Consider the following 12,636-nt stretch of genomic DNA (forward strand, 5'->3'; position numbering starts at 1 on the left):
TAATTGATCTCAAGAATGCCTTTTTCAGCGTCCCAATAGATCCGGAAAGCCAATACTTGTTCGGATTTAGTTTAAATGGACGAAGCTTTAAATTCACACGCGCACCTCAAGGATTCACAGAAAGCCCCAGCATCTATAGCCAAGCACTGAAACGAGAACTTGACAGTATCCACATGCCAGTCAACACTGCCCTGCTTCAATATGTCGATGATCTGCTGATCACCGCTAGAAGCGAACCTGAATGTGAAAAAGCCTCACTGACGGTTTTACAATTTTTGGCCGAAAAGGGGCACAAGGTGTCCCCTTCTAAGCTGCAATTCTGTGTCCAGCGAGTTGTTTACCTTGGTCACTCGCTGTCCAAGGAGGGAAGGCAGCTTACACCCGATCGCATCCAGATAATTGCTAACATGCCAATACCCAAGACACAAAAGGAGGTGCGGGCCTTTATAGGCCTCACTTCATATTGTAGGCAGTGGATCCCGCAGTATGCATTTCTAGCAAAACCACTCATTCAGTTGACAACACAGGAGGCAGCCACATCGACTGTTCTCCCTTGGACTCAGGAACATACACAAGCTTTTGAAAGCCTAAAGAAAGCTTTATGTCAAGCACCTGTCTTAGCAACACCATGTTACAATAAACATTTTACACTCTTTGTTACAGAACGCGAAGGTACTGCTTTGTCAGTACTCACACAGGAACAAGCAGGATCACACAAACCATGTGCTTATTTTTCTAGTACATTAGATCCCGTAGCTCAGGCTCTGCCTGCGTGCCTGAAATCAGTGGCAGCAACAGCTTTAGCAATCAGACAAAGCGATGCCATAGTGTTAGGACATCAATTGACAGTACAAGTACCACATGCAGTAGAGGTTCTCTTGAACCGCACACAAACTCAACACTTGACTATAGCAAGACTCACCGGTTACGAACTGACATTGTTTCAGCCACACATAGAAATCAGACGTTGTAGTACATTGAATCCTGCCACACTTTTACCAGTAAACGGAACAGACCCATTAGCGCATGATTGTATTGAAGTTATTACTATCACGACGAAACCCCGACAAGACTTGACAGACGTCCCATTGTCAGATCCAGACCTGACGTTGTATGTAGATGGGTCATGTATGAGAACAAGTACAGGAGAGCTAGTGGCCGCGTATGCAGTCACAACAGACACTGAAGTCATTGAAACAAATCGTATTAATACCTTGTCAGCTCAGGCAGCAGAGCTCATCGCTCTGACACAAGCCTGTATTCAAGCCACAAATAAGAAAGTCAACATATACACTGATTCACGTTATGCATTCGGAGTTGTACATGACTTCGGCGTGCTGTGGCGAGAGAGAGGTTATTTAACTTCTCACGGTGCCCACATTCAACACGGACCCCTCATTCATGCCTTATTAGATGCAATACATCTACCCACTGCAATATCAATTATGAAATGTAAAGCTCATACGAAAGTTACTGATATCATTTCCCAAGGCAATGATCTAGCTGACAGAACAGCTAAACAGACTGCTCAAACTCACACATCTGACATGACAAAGACAATAGTTCCGACACCAACACATTGCATGATGGTTAAGGATCCCGCTCTTGACGTAATTGACATACAGACACATGCTACACCAGATGAAATAAAGAAATGGACTGAATTAGGAGGGATCCAAACGGATCAAGGATGGATGACGAAGGAAAAATCTGTGTGGTTCCTTCCTGATTCAATGGTCCAAGTTATCATTAACACTGTACATAGTCCAGCGCACCTAGGAGAAAAAGCTATGCTAGACAGCATTCAACACATTTGGTTCAACAAACATTTACGAGCAGCAGCTAAACAAAAAGTTCGCACCTGTATGATCTGTTGTCAGTTTAACCCAGGTAAAAGCATTCCCGTAGAACAAGGTGGATTTCAGCCTCCTGATCACTCTTTTGAAGTCCTCCAGATGGATTATATCCAGATGGAACGATGTCGAGGATTCAAATATGTTCTCGTAGTTGTCTGTGCTCTTTCCCGTTGGACAGAAGCATACCCGGTTTCAGATTACACTGCCCCGACTACTGCCAAACAGTTAGTTCGAGAATTCTTCCCACGGTACGGTTTACCACGTGCTGTCTACTCAGATAACGGCCAGCCGTTCTCATCCGAACTAATGAAACACGTTTCACTTTTGTTAGGCTATCAGTGGAGATTTCACTGTGTCCGACATCCCGAGGCAGCAGGTCTCGTGGAACGACATAATCAAACTCTGAAAATTAGATTGTCCAAAATATGTAGAGAGAAAGGTGTCGACTGGGTAGTAGCCTTACCAGTTGCACTCTTTTACATGAGAATGGTAGCGCACTCTCGAACAGGGCTATCCCCGTATGAGGTGATCTTCGGTAGACCACCAAATATGTGGGGGACGCCTATACCTCGTAAAATAACTGACGTTGACTGTAATATGCTGACAGATTACCTAGCTTCCTTGATGTCTGCACTACAATCTTGTCGTTCACAGGTAGCTGCAGCCTTTCCCGACAACACCGAGGTGAAACCCCATGACGTAATTCCAGGAGACTTGGTGTTAGTGAGGAACTTTGACCGGAAGTCTCAGCTGGATCCTAGGTGGAAATCGCCTCAACTCGTACTGTTAACCACGAGGACAGCCGTGAAGATCGAAGGTCGAAAAGGCTGGATACATTCAAGTCATATCAAGAAATTTCATGGACTACCGTCCGATGTAACCGACACACCTTGCGTGTCTTCACCGATTGACTCAAAGCTTCCTTTGGTTGAACTGAATGACAAGGAACAATATAAACTAAAACTAAGGTCTAACAAGTCAGGCAATTTGATTGTTTAAGTCCTCTCCAAGGTGAATCGGTCGAATTTGTCTTTGACATGTATCCTCTAGACCTGAATAGAGAAAGAAACAGAAAAATCCAGTTGAAACAACATGCGTACTGTAAATCACTGCGTAGTCATTGCACAGTGACGTTATTAATTTTGTTTTTCTTATGTCTTTTAATAATCGCTGCAAGTATATTGTTGCACATATATTATCCTATTTCTAAACAAGTTTACAATGTTACTGCTGAACATTCTTTTAGTGAATTACCCCCGCATGAGTTGTCCTATAGATTTGCGCTGCGCAATAACACTTTTATTAGTATGTTACATCATTCCCATCAGGTTAGCAATGCTACAAATTGTTGGATATGTGGCCGACTCCCTCCCTATCAGAACTATAAGGGAATTCTGCCTCTCTTTCCATATCCGTTCACACACAATGGCTCCTGTGGAGCATGGTTTAGTTTAATTAATTCCCTAGATTCGAATTCCGCAGTTTATCAAGACAACTGGGTTTGGGGAAACCTGAACTTAGTTTTACTCAAAGTCTGTTACCCTAACAAGGAGGGACTTCCCAAAAGAACAGGAACTGATCTAGAAAATGAAGTATATGGATTAGGTAATTTCACGCTTAATCTCATGATCCTGAATGTCGAATCCGAAGCTGCACCAATTTTGCCCGCTATGTCAGTATTTCCGGTTAAAGGTGAATTATGTGTAAGAAAGAATGGTTCCATACATATGGGCCATAGTAGATGCACCACTGTAATAGAATTCAGTGATCAAGGCAAGTCTACATTTAGAGCTTCTCGCCATTCCTACTTCATATGTGGTCAGACTGCATATATACGTCTGCCTCTAGATTGGGATGGTACCTGCTACATCGGATTCCTTTTGCCACCTGTTTTCCTAGCTCCTCCTGATTATCATAGAAATACTCATTTAGTACACAATAGAGAACGAAGAGATCTCCCAATAGTCGATTACACTGAGACAGCATGGGAAAAATACACAGATTTCAATAAAGGTCTCTTTCCCTATATAGGTACAGTTACCAATAGTAAATTGATACGTAGATTAACCAGAACCCTTGAAGCAGTAGTGAACGAAACTATTTCCGCCTTAGGCAATTTAACAGAAGAGCAGTCTGCTATGCGGATTGTTGTGCTTCAAAATCGTCTTGTCCTTGACGTCATCCTAGCCGATAGGGGCGGAGCTTGTAGGGTCATCGGATCAAGCTGTTGCATTTTCATACCAGAAAATTCGCCATCTGTATATAAAGCCATAACTCGCCTTCATAAGATTGTAAGCCAGATACACCAGAATCCAGGCACCTGGACTTGGTCCGGTTGGTTTTGGAGTGTATTATCTACCTTTGGATGGAGGGTCCTATCCTTCCTAGGTATTGGCTTTCTCATACTATTCAGTTGCTGCTTATGCCTACAATGTGGGCCAGCGATTTGTGGTCTGTGTGCCACCTCGTGTATCCCACATCCAAGTTTTCATTCATCCCGGAAGAAGAAAGAAGAACAAATGATGCTATATGAACAGATCAACGGATTGATGAAGATTGATATCTCTTAAAGGCAAGTAGGGGACAAGGAGGGAATGTGGAAATATGGATTTTTATGGTCAGTTATGTCCCCTATCTTGGACCCCAACGGTTTCATGTATAAACCATAAGTACATGTATGTTTCCTCCAGCTCCAGTTATGAAGACGCAAACACATGTGCGTCCACCGTCAACATGTCCTCTTTCAGATCCGCCATGAATGGGTCGGATATTCTATTCCTAAGTATGAAAGGCCACCGGCTTTATATGGTTCACTTATCCCATTTTACAGTCCAGGCGAGTAGGCCCTGATTTTGCCATCAAGCCTTTTCTGCCTTCTGCCTCTGAAAGCTCCAGTCTGAGCTCGCATCTGTATCCATGAACTTTGTCCTACTCCCTGCGCGGCTAACGGTGCCTGACTCCAGCCTGTTGCCTGCCAAAAACTGTATTTCACCTTCAAGATTATCTGCTCTGCTCCGCTCCCTATCCAATGCATTCCTGTCTAGTAGTTTAAGTAAACATTCTTCCAGCTACCGAGCAAAGGGCCCGGCTTCTCTGTCTTCATGCAAGTAATTCATAGCCCTATTACTATGGAAGATTTCTGCCCTCGCATCTAGTGTAGACACTTAGACGCTTGTACACGCACTGACAGTCAGTATAGTCAGTATAGAATAAGATTCTATCCTAAGAGACCTTTCTTTTCGGATAACACAGTTCTTTAAAACTAGGATATTAGATATGATTTGGGATTAGGTTGACATAACCCCAGACTTCTGTCTCCACATGTAGAGCTAAATGTCAAGTCCCCTTCACCCCCTAGTTGCACGTCAATCACACGTCATGCTGCTGCGCGCGCATCTATGCCAAGTATTTCTGCTGACATTGCGAAATTCTTCCGTGGAACCACCCATTTATGACATCATATCCAATGACGTTCTTTAAGTTACGCCCAGTTACACCCACTTTAGTTACGCATGGATGTTTTATCTTAGTTATCAATTGTTACGCCTCCTGCATCTGTTTCACTGTGATGCCTATTGTATAAAAATGATTACTTGTCAATAAAGTTGGGCCTTCACTTCCTGAACCTTCGTGGTGATGGAATATGGAGTCCTCAATTCGAATTGATTTTGGAATAAAGCCCGTTCCGAACCTCTAATACCACGGATTCTGCCTCTTATTTTACTGAGCTATTATTATAGATTTTCCGCATCAAATTAAGTCCCGGTAATTAAATTATTTACCACAGGCTGCCACCAAGTATTTAGAGGATGTAACTGGTAAAGGATGCCTGAGGTCGAGGTAGGAATCCCTTGCTTAAGGACTGGTAGAGACGATATCTAAGTGAACGCTCAGAGGGACTGTGACCACATATAATTGAGATGGTGCAGAGGGAATAGGATTTGCCCACACATGGGACATGGTTTAAGTGGTAGAGCTAACAAGAGAGAAACAGATATTGGGTAAAACCTGGCAGGGAGAGAGACAGAAATGGAAAGAGAGAGGGGAATACCAACAAAGGGAAGAAAGTGACAGTCAGTAAAGTGAAACAAGCAGGAAGTGGGATAAGGGAGGGGGGTAGGGCACGTTGCGCGCACTAAGGCGGAGAGAGGCACGCAGGCTGGCAAATGGTGTGCACTTTCGCGGCTGCTTTGATGTTCTCAGTGGCTCCAAGGCTCACTGAGAACATCAAAGCGGCAGCGGGAAAGTGATCAGCAGGCTGACAAATGGTGCGCGCGCCCGGCGCACATGCACTGTAGCTGGAGGCCTGAAAAAGCCACTAGTTAGCACTTCCAAAACCCGCTTACTAAAACTCTCGCCAGAGCAGAGCTAAACGCGCTTGCTCAGGCGAGACCTAAAAACCACCGGTGCTCAGACCCGGTGAGACCCGGCAGTGGTGTAGCAAGTTCCAAGGGCCCTGATCCTAATAAGGAATGTGTAGCCCCTACCACAGCATGTGGCATCATTGGGATGCAGCTGGTCCGTTGCTCTCCCATGCCATTATACCTACACGAACGATAGCCTCTGGTCTGTGAGGACGAGGCTGCCCTCACCCACTCAAGAGGGCGGCCACCCTACTGCTACATTAGGCACATTAGGATGTGGTCCGTCGGCTGCGCTGCCACCTCTGGTGTAGGAAACCAGGGGTCGAGCCTCGAGGTCGCGTCCACATCCTGTGATTCTAAGCAAATCACTTAATCTCCCGTGCCTGAATGTGTAATGTAAATACGGTGCTATGTAAAGCGCTCCAATACCTTCGGGTCGAGTTCGCGCTATATAAATATGCACACAAAAAAAAACAGCAACATGACTAGTGGTTGGGACACTCTGGGAGTCCTCAAAGTCTAGCGTGGACAACGCGTTACGTCCGGCGCATCAGAGGGTGGGGGCAAGGTACTTATACCTGCCCCCGCCCAATGTGGCCTTCCTTTTGTGCCTTCTGGTCAGGGCAGCTTAGGTTAGTCACCGCTGCCTGCCCTTGAGTTAAACCACCACATTGGCATATTTCTGGTATGAAATAAAACTTGCAGCAAAATGTTTCCCAACAAACATGTCTTGTGTGTTTATTTACTGATGTGCATGCTATGTTCTTCATGGTGGGTGAGTTGCCTATATCGGCACTATGAGCATGCCACACACTTGAGTCTCCAAGTTAGTGGGTGAAGCACTTTTTGTTTGCAGCATGTACCACTTATGAATGATGCGCTTCTTGCCCCAGCACATGGCGTCTGACTTGACTCATAGCTTCCAAGCTTTCAGCTGGCATGTGTATGCCATTTTCATGTTTTCCATGGTGCTTCTTCTGTGACATTTAAATGGCTCATCTGATAATTGAACTAAGCTGCATGCAAACCCTTAATGCCTGTGCAGGAATAGCATTCATTTCAGGAACTGCCGCTTCAGTAATGTTATGGCAATTTAACATTCCCGTTCCGCCGAAGCATCTGTTTCTCATTAGAGAATGGCACCTGCCAAGCCCTGGGACCAAGACGTCCAATGAGAATTAATACGGAGCCACTGAAGAATGTATTTAATTGCAGCGAGAAGCCCCTGTCAAGGCTGGCCCCGTAGTCTGGAGTGTTAGTTTTGAGTCCCAAGTAATGACCTCGAGGAGGGAAGTTTTCGCCGATGATGGTGGGGGGCAAAGATGTTGGAACCTTACAACTTTTGGGGGAAAATGCTGGAATGTTAAATAGATTTACAAGCATACAATGCATTTCATTTTACATTTCCTGATGATGATATTCGTTCATGAGGCTTTTTTTAGGGCATACGTGAGAGCAGCGATGCATTTTGTATTCTTGTTGAATCAAAACTGAATAAAAATCTAAGTCCACTTTTCAGGAGAGATTTGTGTTTCCTTTAAGGAATTTCTGGGATAATTAGTGTGACCCTGTTGGTGAAACGAGGCAGCATCTGTGAGGCCTGCACAAATAACATGACTACATTTGTCCTTCATTGTAGCGCCTGACTCTCAGAGGGTAGCGTTGCAGAGCAGTCTGAGGCTTACTCAAGGGAGGTGGTGTGGGCTAGTAATTACCATTTGCAAGTGCACAAAAATAACACTCAATAATTGATTGCCCAGTCAGTACTTGGCTTTATAAAAGTAAGAGTACATTTATTAAACACACACACTACTCAATACTATGAACCAATTTACAAATATACATAAGCTGTTGGAATTACTTTGTGACATTGCATAACATCTCCACTCCTCCCGCAGGGGGGGTGGGGTCTAGTACCACCACTCCCATGTATGCACATCAACTTGCCCCCAATGCAGATAGTTGAACATAACCTGGAGCGAGGGCCCTGCGCACTGGCACCATCCCAGTGGCGCCCCACCCCTTACCTCAACAAGCATTAAAAAGGGGTTAACCTGCCTTGGTGACACACAACCCTGACTGAGCATCTCCTACTGACCATAAAGTATGCACCTCTATATCTTAAGGGCTAGCAGTCTGGGGTCTTCACCTAAGTGCAGCAGCAAGAATCCATGTTTACGCACACTTTAGAATGACAGTACTCATCACCTTGGTTGATAATTTGAATGCATTGCAATTACAGCCCCTAAAGGCATCCCAGATGAAATCACAGGATTGTGCATATACAGCCAGACACCCTAGCAGGACTGTCTGGCAACATAACCCCACTTGGCTTATGACATCTCCTTACACATGTGACTTACAGTCCCTTCAAAAGAAGTACTCCTGGCAACTACACTTCTCCTGCAGTGCGCCTCTTCACTTTAAAAGGAATCACAGGTAAAAGCATGGGATTATGTCAATACAGCCAGACCCCCTAGCAGGAAGGTCCAGCAACATAACTCCATTTAGCTTAACATCACCTTACACAGGTACTTCACTTTACACATGTGACTTTAGGTCCACCTAAAAAGAAATAACCACTAGTAAATGCATTTCGGTGCAATTACACCACTTCACCTCCAGAGGATGCAATTCATCACACATCCCCAACTCAGCCCTTCACTTCATGATGCACTTCTCCACACACCCTCAGCTGTAGAACAAAAGTTCCAGCCTGGAATGTGTTTAAATGCTAGCTGAGCCCTTGAGGGGTAGTTTCCTTTAGGTCCCCATGACACTGAGGGTGGGACTTTTCTTCGTGCTGGGGGGAGAAGACTGCGCTTCTCCAGCAGCTCTCCCAGCACCTTTTCACAAGTGAGGGTGACCCCCTCCTCTGGGGGCCACAAAGCACCAAAACAGCAGATTTCCAAGTGCCTGGCGAGGCATTATGGGGTGCTTCATGCTCCTCTTTACCAGCCCCAGCCACTGGGAACACTCTCCTCCGCCCTCGGGGTCTCTGAGAGGGTAGATTCAGCAGGGTGCTGTCTTCACTGGCTCCCCGCGCCAGCCTTTCGCCTGGCTCTCCTCCTTGGCCTCTCTTCTCCCTGCGCAGAGGCCACTGCTCCTGCGCTCCGGTCCTGGGCTCTTCTTCTGATGCTGTTAGGGTCCTGGGGGCAGTCCCAACTTATGAGGCTCCCTCACAGTAAAAGCTCAACAATTAGGTGCTCAAAAAGTGAAAAATCCGGGCGGCTCATAGTGTCAGAACCACCTTCTAACAGAACCTAAACATCTTTATATGGGACTCATTGAGTTCTTCCCCCAATTAACTAATGGGAAAATATGAGTCAAATGCTACATTTTCAAGTCTGGAGACCAAAAGTTATTGTTACAAGTGGGAAGTATTAAAAGATGGCTATACCATGCAGGAACAATTGATAAAGTAGTGCAACAGGCTATTTATAAAAGGACATTGACCTGCACTTAAATACTTTTTATAGCGGGTTTGTGTGTTCTTACTCAGGGAATGTGTGGGAAAAATAGCAACAATTAGTTCATTTTCACACACCTGTGGCCTGTAACATTTCATGACAAAAAGATATCAATGAATAACAGCTTCAGAGAAAGGTTTTGGGACACTGACTAAAAAGAAGTGTTAGAAAAATAGGCACATGATAAGTCTTACTGCAGATTGAGTCAGTAACAGTTGAGGGAAGATGGATAAAGCAAACACTTCATACGAAACTTTAGCGTCTGTTATGTTATTAAATTGCACAGCTTGATAAGTCCCCATCGGCACTTTACGTAATTAAATACGTTATTTTGTGTATATTATGTGGCAACTGCACCCATTGTGCTTTGCGGTTTGATAGTCCTGAAACAATTCTCCCTTTGCAGATAGGCTACATAGTCACTCGCTTTAATATCTCTGCCAGGAAGAAGAACGGGACAGGGTAATGTTCTTAAAACCCTGTTCTGAGTCCTCATCTTGTCACACGTGAACAAATAGAAGTAACGTTTTAAGAAAATTGAGAAAACGTTTATGTGCAAAGCTAGTGAGACCTATAACACACATTTAATGTAAAATTGCACTAAGCAATCATCCTTAAACTTACTAGCCCTAATATGCTGAGACACTGCCATATTAAAGTTGACAAAAGCTAAGAAATTGTAAATTCAGCATTTTAACTTGTACCTGACCTTTGTTAACATAATTGCTTTTTCCCAATGAACGGTTGCTGTGTAAAAAAAAAATCTTTCTCTTACATAGATGTTTCAACTTTTACATGGACCAGTGTTAGCTAATGAATAAACTTGTTATATTAGGTTAGAAATGTATTTTATACATGGGAAAGTAGATTTGAATGGGAGAATAACTCATGTGAAACCTAGAAATGATAAAAAACTTAGTTGAAAAGTTAGAAATTGCTGTCTAAAGAATACTGTGTTCCTGTGAAATGATGGGGATTGAACTCGTTCCCATGAGAGCTTTGGAAGCTGATTGGTCAACAGAAGAAGGAACATGAAGATTGCAACAATATTTTTGTTTGTCTATAATAGTATGTGTTTCTAGAATAGGCTACCCCACTACCAGATACCAGACCTTGCGCCGTATTCCTTACTTGCCTCATTCCACGCTACTTAGAGATTCTACTAAATTTCTTAAACCTCTCTTTATGAGAAGTTTTGTTTTGATTGATTCTTGATTTATTGAATTGATTTTTAAAGCGTTATGCGTGTACTCACTCTCTCTAACTAGAACCCCTTATGGGTTCTGACTGACAACTTTTCTCCTCATTCTTAGAATAGGGATTCTGTCCTATTTGGAACTCGCTCAATGCATTTTTTGATTATGACTATTTGATTGACTAATATTGATGATGAAATTTCTCCATATTCGATGATTGGGGTTAATGTGAATTAACTTGTGACTCTGAATAAATATGATTTACTAGTAATTTCAACAATAAAACCCTTTAACTCATAACAAACTCCCATTATTGACTAAAAGAAATAGATTAGTCAATTTTGTTTAACATTTCATGTGATGTACTGCTCCGGATTAATCTCACTCAATGTCAAAGGTCCACCAACCCACAGCGATGGTGGGGATTGGCCCTGATGATCGTAAACCAAGAATTAGTAGCAGATTGATGGTTTACGTTATGAGAATATGAGCTGTAAATAATTACTCGAAGTTAGAGTAATGCCTGAGTCTCATAGTCAAAGGCCCCAGTTTTGAAGATTGACGAGGTGCAGCTTCAAAGGCATTTGCTGTATTCAATGTGTGAGTATCAGTATGGTTATGTTCCGCAGTTGTTGTAGCTGATTTTTTTTCACATGTTGAAGAAGATTGTTGAATGAATTGGTGATGTTTATGTGCTTATTGTGAAGTTGAAGAGGTTATCGGACACTGAAGTACTCCAAGATATACAGCAATATATAGATTCCCTAATATTTTAACCAGTGTAGGACAAGATTTCAATAATCTTCTGTCCAGTACTGAAGGAATTGGCCCGTTTAGGGTCACCCGGGTAGCTCATGACCACCTCTCAGCCTTCCATACCACATGAAGAGTCGGTCAGACAGTAGAGATACAAACCAAGTATATGTTTATTCAGATACACTTGAGTAGAGCCCTGTCTGCCCTGTCGCTTAGGTGTGTTGACTTCAGCAAACATAGCGCTACTGTCGCGACTGTTAGGCCAAGTGTAACATGAAAAGACCACTAACCTGCAACAAGGGCGGCCAGCAGGGACGATGTCGTGTAGATAATACTGATTATTCCCCTGGAAACAACCCCCACCTAGATCCAGATAAACTCCAGGCGCGAAGATGCAACCGGGGGGACAACCGGGAGGAGATAACGGAAACTGGGGAAGTGTAGAGGGATGGGGAACGGCTGCCGTGATGCAGTGAGGCACGGTCCCGGAGGTGGTAGGCTACAGAGGGAGACAAATAACAGAAGCAAATGGGTCAGAGGGTGTTTAGGGGCCTGACTGTGAAAGATACCATCCGCCCCCTCTTCCCTTACGTCTCTCCTTACTGTATGTTTACGAATTCTCCAGGGATCTCTCGGTACACATGAAAGGAAGTTAAACAGGATGTGAATGTTGCACAAGCCCTCCGTCGAGGGTACCCTGGTAGGCGTGTTATACGTCACAACGCCCCCATGGGCTGAGTAGGCTTGTGCCACCAAGGAAAACAAGGAAATGAAAATTGGTTCCGGCGACGTAGGACAGTTTCATAGAGGCCAAGAACCCAAGATACTGCGGGCCCCAACAAACGATGGAGAAATGGGGAAAACACAACCAAAGGAACGCAGGCAGAGTGGGAGAAGCTTCCACTCCCTGCGCGGACCTAAATACCTGAAACAATCTCCTCGGATTGTAAAAAGTCTCGGTCCTCAGGGGCCAAAGATGCCTCGAATCCAACTC

This window comes from Triturus cristatus, chromosome 7 (assembly GCF_964204655.1).
Source record: "Triturus cristatus chromosome 7, aTriCri1.1, whole genome shotgun sequence".
Taxonomy (NCBI): domain Eukaryota; kingdom Metazoa; phylum Chordata; class Amphibia; order Caudata; family Salamandridae; genus Triturus; species Triturus cristatus.